The sequence below is a fragment of the Nicotiana tomentosiformis genome, chromosome 9 (genome assembly GCF_000390325.3).
Source record: "Nicotiana tomentosiformis chromosome 9, ASM39032v3, whole genome shotgun sequence".
Taxonomy (NCBI): Eukaryota; Viridiplantae; Streptophyta; class Magnoliopsida; order Solanales; family Solanaceae; genus Nicotiana; species Nicotiana tomentosiformis.
Window position 1 is genome coordinate 102,075,155 of NC_090820.1, and position 14,681 is coordinate 102,089,835.

Below are 14,681 nucleotides of genomic sequence, written 5' to 3' on the forward strand. Positions count from 1 at the left end.
AAGGCCGTCAGACCCTTTTCTACCATGTCAACCCTCTCATCGAGAGTTCTGGTTTCAGAAATTTCGGGTTCTACGTAGGGTAGCAACTCGCTATCAGGTGGAGATACGTCTCTGGCCCTACTTTTGTCCCGTTTTAGGCCCATACCTCTCTGTGGTTCTGGGTTCTCTTCAATGTGGGTTTCTTCTATGTTGCGATGTGAGTTCTTAGCCATGCAAGAACCTAGGCTCTGATACCAATTGTCACGGAACCGTTTTTTTGAGGGTTCGGTGAGGGCAGTGAAGTTAGCTTGACTGCTACTTAGCTTCAACCCTTAGACAATAAATAGCACAATCGTGCTAAGCAATGGCAATCACACGAAACAAGCAAGAAAGCTATGAAAGAAAGACCAAGATTTGAGAGGTAAGTGCCCTTTTATGTTGTATTATCAGCAGCCTGGTGCATTCCAGCTTGGAAAGCTGCTTGGTGCATTCCAACATGGAAAAGCTGGAAAGGCAGACTTAGAGGGATCCTGCTGTCAACCATGGCCCATAATGTCAAAGATGCCTTCCCACTTTCGGTTGTTTGTCCCTTGGTCTGCTAACTTTCTGCCAAAGGTGCTTTCTGATGGCATCTCATGATTTCTGTGTAGCCCCAAGTATTTTTCCACTGATGTCTGTTCGAGATTTGGGCTCGGGCAAGCCACGCCGTCGCTGGAATTGCGAAAAATTAATAGGTGTGACGGCGGGGCGGTGCACTCTCCCCCACTTGAAATGGCGACGACCCCGGCGCCGCACAACTGAAGATAATTATGGAATTATTCCCTGAACTGCCACAAATCTTTGTACTTCTCCCATGATACCTCCTTTGGCGAAGTTCCTTTCCAGTGAACAAGGAACTGTGCGCTTGAATTTCCCCATCATTTCCCACGGACCAACTGATAATCTATGATGGCCTCCACTTGCTTGTCTGTTGCTGGTGGAGTAGTAAAAATTTGGCTTCGACTGGACTGCGCCCGATCCTTGTCTTCCAAACGACCCCTTACTTTGATCATACTAGGTATATTGTTGTTGTTATTGTAACTATAATTACCTAGGTTTGTTATACAAACTAATCCACAAAAAGATCTTTTTTTTTCTTCGCTTATATGTGTAATCCTCTGACTTGGCTCCCTTATATTTTTTTTTTATAAATATGAGTTATATTTTATCTCTTCAACAAGTTTAATAATGATCAAGAATAAAATTATGAACGTTTATTTATTTTATTTATATTTTATTTTCAAAATCTACATAACATGTGGCACAAGAGATTCATGACACGTTACCCGTGACATCTCTTACTCCGAAATATGAGTAGTAAAATTAGCTCATAAAAACATGTGACACCTAACCAGCACAAGTTTAGATAAAAAAATAAGTGGGTTGGATACTTTTGATCGTAAAAATTGCATGGGGCACCCTATTTGGTCGCCCCCTTTTAACTTATACCCGTTTTATTTTTCCGTTTGCATCCGTACCCATTTTTTTTAAAAGCGTTCTAAAAAAATAATTTTGCCCTTCAGGACTATTGACAAAACTGTAGACTGCAGGACAATACTTCAACATGTTTTGGCATGAAGTTTTAGCAAATGAACTAAATAACTTAAGCATATTTAGTCTGAAATTTTAGCAAATGAACTAAATAACTTCAGCATGCATTAGCAAAAACTCATTAAAAAATTACATATTGCAAGACAAAAACTGAAGCATGTTTAGTCTGAAGTTTTCGCAAATGAACTAAATAACTTCAGCATGTTTAAACTGAAGTTTTAACAAATGAACTAAATAACTTCAGTATGTTTAGTCTGAAGTTTTTGCAAATGAATTAAATAACTTCAACATGTTTAGACTGAAGTTTTGGATAAAACTCATGACAAAACTGTTAACTGCAGGATAAATAACTTCAGCATGCATTAGCATGAAGTTTTAGTTTCAATGTAAAACAACTTCAGATGTTACTGTAATTGGCTGAAATTTTATACCATCTCGCATGCTAATGAATAACTCCTGGTACTGTAAAACAACGTCATCTCCAAACGTTAGCATGCTGCTATGTTTATCAGTGTTGGTTTTACAATATGCTAATGCGAATGAGGTCATCTCCAAAGTAGCATGCTAATGCTAATACTATCAGGGGTGTAATTGTCATATTATTACGGATTTTTTATCAACTGGCTACCAAATCAATATTTTTTTTAAATAAGGTACATGTTAAAAGGTGACACAAATATAGGGTACGACTGCAAATCCCCTTTTAATCGCTTGTTAAAATGTAGTTGTCTTTTGAAATATAATTGAGCAATAGCTGCTTTTTAATACGAAAAAAATTAAGAGCAAAATACGCCTAGTTGAAATATGAAAAAACTTTAGTACAATGTGCTGAACATCGAAACTTTACAAGTGAAATTCCAAATACAGTGTACTAGAGTTGAGTTTGGAATGTGCAGTTCAAACTCGAGGAATAATTCATAAAGTTTGAACTATATCCTTCTCGAACTCCAAGACATATCACGGAGTTGCACTTGTTTAAGTTCTAACTCTAGAATATTGTTCTCTAGTTTCACCTTTATAGGTTTGAGCTTTAGAACAATGTGTTGGAGTTTGAATTGTATTATTGTAATTTTTAAGACATTGACTTCTGTTGTTTGTTTTTCCTTTTGAGTTTAGTTTCAAAGATTGGTACATTCGTTTTCTCCCTTCCAATTTCTAATTTGCCTCTTTCGTATTCATAAAAAAATCAATTGATCCATCTCAAAATGATTCTTTCTTTCGTTGTTCTCATTGGCATGTGTACATTCTATTTTTATATCTTTCTCTATTCCAAAGAAAATGAATCATTAAAATCTCTAGTTTTCATTTTTTTGAATCAGTCAATCAATTTGTTTAAGTACTCAATAACATGAATATGCATCATACGTCTGCGCGACAACAGTTAAAAGAACATTGTCTGATCGTTCTAAGATCTTTAATACTACAATAAACTCAATATATACGTATGCGCGATAACAGTTAAAAATGTACTCATTTGATCCCATCATACCTACATGAAACTTTCTTCAAGCCACTTGCGAGCATCCATCTTATTTATAACAAAAAAAACTTTTATACTTCCAAATTCACTACGAGTTTTAAATGTTTACATATTTATTCGTAGTTATATTAAAATTCACCTGGTATAACAGCTATGATCACCAACCCAATATCAGTGTGGGATCATTCTCAGATCAATTTAGAAACATAGTAACTCTTGAGAAAATAAGTATAAGAATAATCAATATCTTCCATCTCATGTGAATATAATACAAAATTCATGATTTATTATATTTATTAAATAACAAAAAGATATGTAAAACTGTATACGGTCGGAATCGAGTTTGGCTACGACATGAAAGGACAGGCTCGGAACATGACAATGCAAGATTAAGATCGGCTACAAGTCACACCGGGCTAGAACCCGGGGTCAGAACACCCGCTTTCGAGAACATTGAGTCCGAGACCCCGGAGTGGACCCTAGCCCCGAACGAGCTCAGAGAAATATTGTTAGCATAATCAATGGAAGACCGAAATATCCGTAACGGGAAGATGTTGCGGCGGGAATCTCGGCGTGTATCACTAAGGAACATGCAATCAGCAAATCAAGGGATTTTTTTACCTTTTATAGAATTGTACCTAAAATAGGACTCCTCAATTATATAAAGGGTGGTCTCATAATTCATTAAACACATTATAACACGCATTCCAAAATAATATATTATTATTATTTTTCTTTAAGCTCTTGTTCTTCTGTATCCTGACACTGATTGAAGGGTGATTAACCTCCCAAGGCTAAGATCGTCCAATTCGTGTGGTTTGCATTTACTTCATCACTATTTATTTCAATTGCAATCTAATTTATTATTTTGTGTCAAGTTAGTCCACACATCCTTAAAACCACTTACAAATTCAATTGTTATCTGATTTTGAGGGTAAACAGTTTGGCGTCCACCGTAGGGCTAAGAATAAGAGTGATTATTTGATACAAGTCTCCATAACGCACACTACTTTACACTTGTTCTTTGAAGTGTCTCTAATTTCAGGTTAAAATTCAAGATGTCGAACTCCTAATCAGCACCCCTACATGTTGACAATGAGTCCGGTCATCATGATAAAAATAACAACATAGCGCCCGGTGGCGAGGTATCGCCCCTTGATCCCATCGGAATTTCGATCGCAGACCCAATCGACGCTAATTCACATGCGGCCATCGACATAAACCTACCTACCGACCCCGATAATAGCGTCCGTGGTGGAGACCGATCGACAGCTCAAAATACACAAAACATTTGAGGAGACGGGATCAGTTTACGGGTGATCTTCAAAATGTTGCAGGTTCAACAAGCGGCGATAGCTGAGTTACAGAACCAAAGCCGTATACCAAGCAGAGTTGAACCCGATCCACCTCGGGAAGTTACCCCTAGGGACGAACATGTCGCAAAAAGGTCAAATGAAAATGAATCAGGGGCTAACCCTGAGATCATAAAGCTGCTCGAAGAACTGACAAAACTGGTAGAATCGGGGGAGAAGAAAATCGAAGCTAATGACAAAAAGGTGGAAACCTACAATTCCAGGGTAAACCAAATCACTGGAGCACATCCGATATTGAAAGGCCTGGATTCAAGAAGTTCATGGAATAACCTTTTCCTCCGAACGCGGATCCAAAGCCGATCTCTAAGAAATTTTGCATGCCCGAGATTGCTAAGTATAATGGAATGACCGACCCAAATAAACATGTAACCTCTTACATGTAACACATGTGCCATCAAAGGGAACGACTTGGAGGATGATGAGATAGAGCCTGTCCTATTGAAGAATTTCGGAGAGACCCTGTCAAAATGAGCTATGATATGGTATCACAACTTAGCTCCTAATTCTATTGACTCATTTGCTATGTTTGCGGATTCTTTCGTGAAAGCACATGCCGGGGCCATCAAGGTCGAGACCAGGAAATCGGACCTTTTCAAAGTGAAACAGAAGTATAACGAGATTCTCAAAGAGTTCGTGTCCCAGTTTCAAATGGAACGAATGGACCTGCCACCGGTCGCTGATGATTGGGATATTCAAGCTTTCACCCAAGGGCTCAATGTTCGAAGCTCGGGGGCTTCACGGCAGTTGAAAAAACCCTAGTAGAATATCCAACCTTACTTGGGCCGATGTGCATAACCGATATCAATCAAAAATCATAGTCGAAGATGATCAACTCGGGGCCCCTTCGGGATCCGTTTATCCCATCAGAACCATTGACAGAGTCAATAGAGACACTGATCGTGAACCGAGATCAAACAGGGATCAATATCAGCCGTATAATAGAGACCGAAGAAGTTGTGGGCCCGGGAGGAACACTATGAGAAATGAAAGGAGAAGTGATCGAGGTCAGAGCAACCAGGACTCATGAGCAAAAACAGCTTCGACAGGCCCAATGGGCCTAAAGAAGCATTGAGGTTATTGGAATACAACTTTAACATCGATGTCGCCGCCATTGTATCAGCTATCGGACGCATCAAAGATACCAAATGGCCTCGACCTCTACAATCTGATCCAACCCAAAGGGATCCTAACCAGATGTAAAAATATCACGGCACTCACGACCACAGAACGGAGGACTGCCGACAGTTGAGAGAGGAAGTAGCCCGACTATTCAACAACGGGCATTTTTGAGAATTTCGGAGCGACCGAGCCAAGAATCATTTCAGGAATTAGGATTCTAACAAACAGACCGAACAAGAAGAACCTCAGCATATCATTAACATGATCATGGTGAGGTCGATGTCCCTTAGGGGCTGATGTTGAAGCGCACCAAAATGTCCATCACGAGGGAGAAACGAACTCGAGATTGCATACCGTAAGGAACCTTGTCTTTCAATGACGAGGACGCGGAAGGGATCGTGTAGCCACACAATGATGCACTAGTAATATCTGTACTCGAAAATAAAATTCGAGTTAAGCGTGTGTTAATTGATCTAGGTAGCTCGGACAACATCATCCGATCGAGGGTCGTGGAGCAGCTCCGTCTACGAGATCAAATCGTGCCTGCAGTCCGAGTTCTAAACGAATTCAACATGGCATGTGAAACCACTAAGGGTAAGATAACATTACCGGTGAACACCAACATGACCATCTAGGAAGCTAAGTTTTATGTGATCGAAGGAGACATGAGGTGCAACGCTTTGGTCGGGAGGCCATGGATCCACAACATGAGAGCAGTGTTGTAACGACCCGGCCAATTATTTTAAAAGTTGTAGCCCTGTTTCCCTAATTACTGCTCATTTTATACTTTATAACTGATATATAATTTGCCGGAGTAATTGGTTTAGGTCCAGAGAGATTTTAGAATGAATTGGAACACTTAGTTCCAAAGTTTAAAACTTAAGTTGAAAAGGTTGGTTGGATGTCGACCTATGTGTAAATGACCCCGGAATAGAATTTTGATGATTCCAATAGCTCCGTATAGTGATTTTGGACTTAAGAGCGTGTCTGAAATTTTATTTGGAATTTCGTAGTTAAATTAGGCTTGAAATGGCTAAAATAAGAAATTTAAGTTTGGAAGTTTGACCGGGGAGTTGACTTTTTGATATCCGGATCGGAATCCAGTTCTAAAATTTTTTATAGCTCCGTTATATCATTTATGACTTGTGTGCAAAATTTGAGGCCAATCGGACTTGATTTGATAGGTTTCGGCATCGAATATAGAAGTTGAAAATTCTTAAGTTTCATTAAGCTTGAATTGGGGTGTAAATTGCAATTTTAGCGTTGTTTGATGTGATTTGAGGTTTCAAATAAGTTGGTATGATGTTTTAGGACTTATTGGTGTATTTGGTTGAGGTCCCGAGGGCCTCGGGTGAGTTTCAGATGGTTAACGGATCAAAAGTTTGACTTAAAGGGATGCTGCAATTTTCTTTTGCTCGAAATGCAGAAATCGAGACCATGATCGAAGCCCGAAAATCGAGCCCAGGATCGAAGCCCAAAAATCGAGCCCTGGGTCGAAGGCCAAGGCTGAGGGCCAGGATCGAAGCCAGGGTCGAGGCTCAGAATCGAGGGCCAGGATCGAAGGCTCATGATCGAGGGCCATGATCGAGGCTCAGGATCGAGGGCCATGATCGAAGGCTCAAGATCGAGGGCCATGATCGAAGTCCATAATCGAGGGCCATGATCGAGGGCCATGGTAGAGGCAGGACCGAGGGCTACCTAGACAGAATTATAAAATGGGGGACTTCATCCATTTGCCATTTTTGACGAATTGGAGCTTGATGAGAGGCGATTTTTGATAGATTTTTAAGGAAAAATATTTGGGTAAGTGATTCTAACTAGGATTTGGTCAATATACACAAATATATCATTGTTTTCACCATTTAATTAGTGTATTGAGATGGAAATTTGGGAAAATTTTAGAAATCTCATAGAAACGATTTTTTGAGATTTCTGTGCCGATTCGGAGTCAGATTTGAGTGAAACTGGTATGGTTGGACTCGTAATTGAATGGGTTATCGGATTTTGCGAGTTTCTCCGGATTTCGAGACGTGGGCCTCACATGCAATTTTTGAGTTAATTTCGGATTTTTATTGAAAAATGTAGCATTTTCTTATGAAATTAATTCCTATAATTTATGTTGACTGTATCAAATTATTATGACTAGATTCGAGTCGATCGGAGTCGGAAAATTGAGGAAAAGGTATACTACTTGATTAAATGGGAGCAAATCGAGGTAAGTGACTTGTCTAACCTTGTGTGAGGGAAATTTTTCCTAGGATTGGTATTGATGTGATAATTGTAATGTGATGAAAGTCGTGTACACGAGGTGACGAATGTGTACACGGGCCAAATGTGAAGGATTATATTTTTAAATTGTGTAGACCACTGTTGCATATTAATTAAATTATTTTATCTTGTTATATTCTTCATCATTAATCTGATTTATATACTTTAAATTTGCTTGACCTTCTCCTGCTAATTGTTTTTACCTGTTTAGTTGAAATCTGATTTCTTTTATTCTGTGCATTATTTGAAGGTGGAATTTTTTTAATTTAAATATTATTAATATGAAGTATTTGATATTTTAAATTTGGAACTGAGGCAACTTATTAAAAAAATTTAAAATATTATTTTTGCTAAGTTATTTATTCCCGAATATTTTGTGAGATTTTGTACTCATTGTGATTGAGTCGTGAGCTCTCTGTTGCGGAAAATATTGTAGATGTTGTTTATTTTGGCAAATTGAATTATTTGGGCACTTGAGATGCAAATTGTGATATTGATACGCATGCGGTGGTATAAGGTCTGGGTGTTGAAACGCATGCGGTGAGATAAGGGTGGCTTGATACGCGTGGCTAGTAGGGGAACTACTAGAAGTCATGAGGTGTAATAAGGATGGCTAAAACGCGAGATGCTATTTCGGAAAAATATTTTTCTTTAAAATTAAATGTGAAGGCTCCCGCGGTGATATAAGAAAATGAGATATTGTGAATTTATTTACGATTTGGGACTACGAGGCGGTACCTCGGGAGTGCCCTTGTTGATATTGATTTATGACCGCAGTTGCCTTTAATTATTGTTGTGATTTTCTTAAAATTGAAAAGAATTATGTTTTGTTTCCACGCGTTATTATTTGCCCTTATTTTGTGTAAATAAATGGTGACATACTACTTGATTTATTTTCATTGTCGTTTCATTTTTATTATATTGTTAAACATTTCACCTTGTCTTTTATTATTCTAGTAGGGCCTGACCTGAACTCGTCACTACTCTACCGAGGTTAGGCTTGGCACTTACTGGGTACCACTGTGGTGTACTCATACTACGCTTCTGCACATCTTTTTGTATAGATCCAGGTACATCCAACCAGTCCAGACATCAGTGAGCTACCTGTGTACGGAGACTTCGAGGTATATCTGTCAGCGTCCGCAGACTCCGGAATCCCCTTATATCATTATTATGTCATTTTCTTATTTTTCCTTAGACTATGATATATAGATACATTGAGGATAAATTCTTAGAAGCTTGTGACTTATTTCTACCGGGTTTTGAGAGTTATAATTATGTGAATTTGAAGATTATTTATTTTAGATTTCTATTGTTATTCCGCATTTATAGGCCTACCTAGTCTTAGAGACTAGGTGCCATCACGACATCCTACGGAGGGAATTTGGGATCGTGATAAATGCCCTCGACACTGCACCAGGTGCTAAAATTCCCAACACCCAGCAGAGTCAAAACAATTTATGGGGAATAACCGGCCGCCAAGGAAATGTTCGCGATAAATGAAGTAATCCCAGTATCCACAATCTAAACATCAGAGGATCCGAACCAGATGGTCAAAAACTGGGCCAAATAGCAATCACTGATACCAGCCTCGACAAAATCGGAGGAATGAGGGACAGACGAGGACGATGACTACGGGGTCCCCAGATCTTTCAAAGCCCCTGATGACTCCGACGCTACAAAATCAACGGTCGAGGAACTGGAACAAGTCGTATTGAGTGAACACTTGCCCGAGCGAAAGGTATACCTGGGCACGGGGTTAAGCCCCGAGCTCAGGAAAAAACTCATTCAATTTCTTATAGCTAATGGACATTGTTTCGCTTGCTCCCACCTTGATATGACAGGGATCCCGCCGGAGATAACCAATCACAAACTAAGCATGGACCCGAAGTTCCATCCGGTCAAGCAGAAGAGGAGATCCCAGTCCGAGGTCAAACATGCTTTCATCAAGGACGGGGTATCTAAACTCCTTAAAATAGGGTCCATTTGGGAGATTAAATTCCCGGATTGGTTAGCAAATGTAGTAGTAGTTCCCTAAAATGGGGAACAAATTAAGAATGTGTGTAGACTATAAGAAATTGAATAAGGCATGTCCCAATGACTCTTTCCCTTTGCCCAACATCGATCGCATGATCGACGCCATGGCCGGCCACGAGATCCTTAGTTTTCTTAATGCCTACTCCGGGTACAACCAAATACGGATGAACTCGAGTGATCAGGAAAAAACCTCATTCATCACTAAATACGGCACATACTGCTATAACGTGATGCCATTCGGGTTTAAAAACGCCGGTTCCACTTACCAACGCCTAGTAAACCGGATGTTTGAGGAACAAATAGGAAAATCAATTGAGGTTTACATTGACAATATGCTGGTTAAGTCTCTGCGAGCAGATGACCATTTAAAACATTTGCAGGAAACCTTCAGCATGTTGAAGAAATACAATATGAAGCTGAACCCGGAGAAATGTGCGTTTGGAGTTGGGTCAGGTAAATTCCTCGGATTCATGGTATCCAACCGGGAATAGAGATCAACCTCGACAATATCAAAGCCATCGAGATATCACGGTTGTGGACAACGTGAAGGCCGTGCAAAGATTAAACGGGTGCATAGCCGCCTTGGGGCGATTCATCTCGAGGTCCTCCGACAAAAGCCACCGGTTCTTCACACTATTGAATAAGAAGAATAACTTCTCATGGACCCCGTAGTGCCAATGGGCCTTGGAGGAACTCAAGCGGTATCTATCGAGCCCACCACTGCTTCACACACCGAAGACAAACGAACAACTATACTTGTAATTGGCAGTATCAGAGATAGCGGTAAATGGAGTCCTGGTTCGGGAAGAGCAAGGTACGCAATTTCTAATTTACTATGTTAACAGGACCCTAGGTGTGACCGAAACTAGGTACCCTCACCTAGAAAAATGGGGGCTCGCTTTGCTAAGCACCTTTAGAAAGCTAAAACCATACTTCCAGTGTCACCCTATATGTGTCGTGACTACTTACTAGTTGAGGAATGTTAACTCTCAGGCTGGTTAGCCAAATGGGTTGTGGAAATTAGCGGGTACGTTATTGAATATCGACCCCGAACCGCCATTAAATCTCAAATTTTGGCAGACTTTACGGCCGACTTTACACCGGCCCTAATATCCGAGGTTGAAAGAGAGTTATTAATCAACTCAGGGACCTCCCCGGGGATCTGGACCCTCTTTACGGACGACGCCTCGAACGCAAAAGGGTCCGGACTTGGCATCGTATTGAAGCCACCAACATGCAATATAGTTAGACAATCTATTAGGACTGTGAAATTGACTAACAACGAGGCCGAATATGAAGCCATGATTGTCTCGAACTAGACAAAATCTTGGGGGCAAAGGTGATCGAAGCCAAGTACGACTCCCTCCTCATGGTGAACCAAGTTAATGGGATGTTCGAGGTCAGAGAAGAATAAATGCAAAGGTACATGGATAAGTTGCAGGTAACATTACATCGATTCAAAGAATGGAATTTGCAACACATACCTCAAGATCAAAATAGTGAGGCAGATGCCCTTGCTAACTTAGGATCATCGGTCGAGGACGACGACTTTAACTCGGGGGCAGTCATACAAGTTATGAGGTCGGTAGTGGAAGAAGGCCATGCCGAGATTAACTCAACGAGCCTAACTTGGGACTGGAGAAATAAATATATAGAATATCTGAAGACCAGAAAACTGCCCTCAGATATAAAAGAGTCGAGGGCCTTGCGCACAAAGTCAACCCGGTTTAGCCTGTCCGAAAACGAAACACTATTCAGAAGAACATTCGATGTCCTACTCGTGATATGTCTAGGACTAGGGGATACCGAGTACGTTTTGAGGGAAATCCACGAAGGCACCTGTGAAAATCATTCAGGCGCCGAATCATTGGTTCGAAAAGTGATCAGAGCCGGCTACTATAGGATCGATATGGAGAAAGACGCGAAGGAGTTTGTACGAAAATGTGATGAATGTCAAAGACACGCTCCGATGATTCATCAGCCCGGGGAGCTGCTGCATTCGGTTTTGTCACCATGGTGGTTCATCAAGTGGGGAATGGATATCGTTGACCGCCTTCCATGGGCACCCAGTAAGGCTCAATCTATATTGTTTATGATTGTTTATTTTTCTAAGTGGGTGAAAGCCCAGGCATGCGAAAAGATCAGGGAGAAAGAAGTCATCAGTTTTATTTGGGACCACATCATATGCCGGTTTGGAATGTCGGCTTCATCGGCAGCAAAGTAAGCAAATTTCTCGAAGATCATAAGATCAAAAGGATCTATCAACACCCTACCACTCTAGTGGGAATGGATAAGCAGAATCTACCAACAAAACCGTACTCCAAAACCTTAAAAAAAAGGTTGACCGACACCAAAGAAAAATGGAAGGAAATCCTACCCGAAGTCCTATGGGCATACCGTACGACCTCGGAGTCCAGTACAGGAGCCACCCTGTTCTCACTGGTTTACGGTGCCGAAACTCTAATACCGGTCAAAGCCGGAGTACCGAGTCTCGGGTTCCGATATACAACCAAGGAATCAAATGACGAGGCTATGAACACGAGCCTAGATCTATTAGACGAAAGGCACAAAGCATCCCTTGTCCAGTTGGCCGCCCAAAAATAGCGGATCGAGAGATATTACAATCGAAGGGCCAACCTTCGGCATTTCAATATCGCGGACTTGGTGCTAAGGAAGGTCCTAAATACCCGGAACCTGAACGAAGGGAAGTTGGGACCAAACTGGGAAGGCCCTTATCAAATTATCGAGATCAACGATAAAGGATCGTACAAACTCGGAACAATGAATGGTGAGCAACTATTGAACAACTGGAACATAGTTCACTTGAAGCGATATTACTGCTAAGGTAAGACCTCATTTATTTCCTTACATTTATTTGCACTCCGAACTAACACTTGTAGAAAATCATCAAAGAATGACACAATCTTTAGGCCTAAAAGCCCGCATTGTACTCTTTCTCCCTTGAACCGGTTTTGTCCCAAATGGGTTTTCCGACAAGGTTTTTAACGAGGCAACAATAAATCGTGCTAACTTAGAATTGAAGGCTGGTTATGAACTGGTATCAAAGATCACAACATCAGTATTCGAGACCTCTCTACGATCAGCCCAGAACACTAAGGGCATTTTCCTCGGATAACGGCTTTAGCAAGGAAAGAAATTTTATGATTGAATGGTGTAGTGTCGATCGATAGGATTTACTGTAAGAGCCAAACGGTCAAATAAACCATACCCGCATAGAATGCTCGAGCCCTGGCACAAAATTTGTGCACATGTGTAACTATTACGCATAAGAATAAAAAGAAGTTTCTACCTTGCGGATAAAGATCTTGTCCCTTAAGAATTTCTCTTTTTTCTTTCCTCTTAAGGAATTTCCTACATTCGATCCCCTAAAGGTATCGAGCCCAAGGGCCACCTTTATCCGTGTTCAAACGACCACTCCCAATCAGGGACTGCCGTCCAAAAACAAACTCGGACGGCTCGGGCTATCGGCCATCCCCATTCGGGGACTGTTATCTTAGGCAAGCCTGGATAACTCGAGGTGACAAGCCCACCGGGAAACATCGTTATGGCCATATTAAAATGGCTCGGAGACATCCGTGACCCGTAATAAAAAACAAGGCCTTAAATTTTTTTCTAAACCGGTTCTAAAGGCTACCCTCAGCAAACTATAATCTAAAAAGTTATAAGTACCTTGGGAAAAACTTCTGGTCATACTGAACCCCCACGATGCCTTAGACAAAATAATGTCAAAAGTAAGGCCTGTTCGAACCTCCGAACATGGCCGAACTAGTTCGTGCTAAGGCATTTCAATCTTTGCAAATATAAATAATAAATCAAAGTACACAGCAAAACTCAGAGATTTTCGAAGGGAAAAACAAGCCTTATATTATATATACAGTCTTTAAAAAGGTCAAATGGTCTTGACAAAAAGTACAAAAGTACACAAGTACAAAAATACAAAAAAAATGTACAAGGCACTTAAACGGCCTGGTCTTTGCCGGAGCCCGCCTCGTCGCCAGGGCCTTCAGAGTTTCTTTCACCCTCGGATCCGCTCGAACCCTCGGAGTCCTCCTCGGGATAATCCAATCTATTGGCCTCAACTTTGAGCCCCTTAGCACTCTCGATTTAGGCCATCAAGTCGAAACCCCGAGCGTGACTCTCCTAGAGGGCCTCCCTTCGGGATTGCTGCTTTGCATGCTTGACAATATCTCTCATTCGGACCTGGTCCGCTTCGGCATCGGCCTTATATTGGACCACCATTTCGTCGGCATCGGCTTTAACAATAATGACCACTGACTTGGTCGTTTCCATCTCCTTAGCAAGATTTCTTCGATCAGAAACGACTGCACTTAACTGAGACTGGAGCTTTTCAACCCTTTTGGCCTGCACCTCGGCCTTTTCTTTTGTCGCTCGAAGCTGGACTCAGCTGAAGTCAAACTACGCCCGAGCAGTCTCCTTTTCCGAAGCCAATCGGTCCATCTTGCCCCTAAATTCGTCGGTCTCACCCTTGACATTGTCCTTCTCAGTTCGCAGTTGATCGATCCGATTGATTTTTTGTTAGACCTGCGGATTCTGACTGTTAGTCACCGAGCCCAACTCATCGTCACTAACCTCAAATATTTTTACCTGCTTGACCAAATCGGCATGCTCCTTTCGAGCCATCTCCAGCTCGGCTTAAAGGCTCTTAGTCTCCCCCTCACGCTGCTCGCTGAGAAGTTTGTAAGAATCTCTATTCTCAGTGAGCCCTCGGACCTCGGCCTCAAGCTGGTTTAGCTCGTCCCGATATCAAAAAAAGGTCTCATGATAAAGCATCGAGGCCTCCAGACACAAAGAAA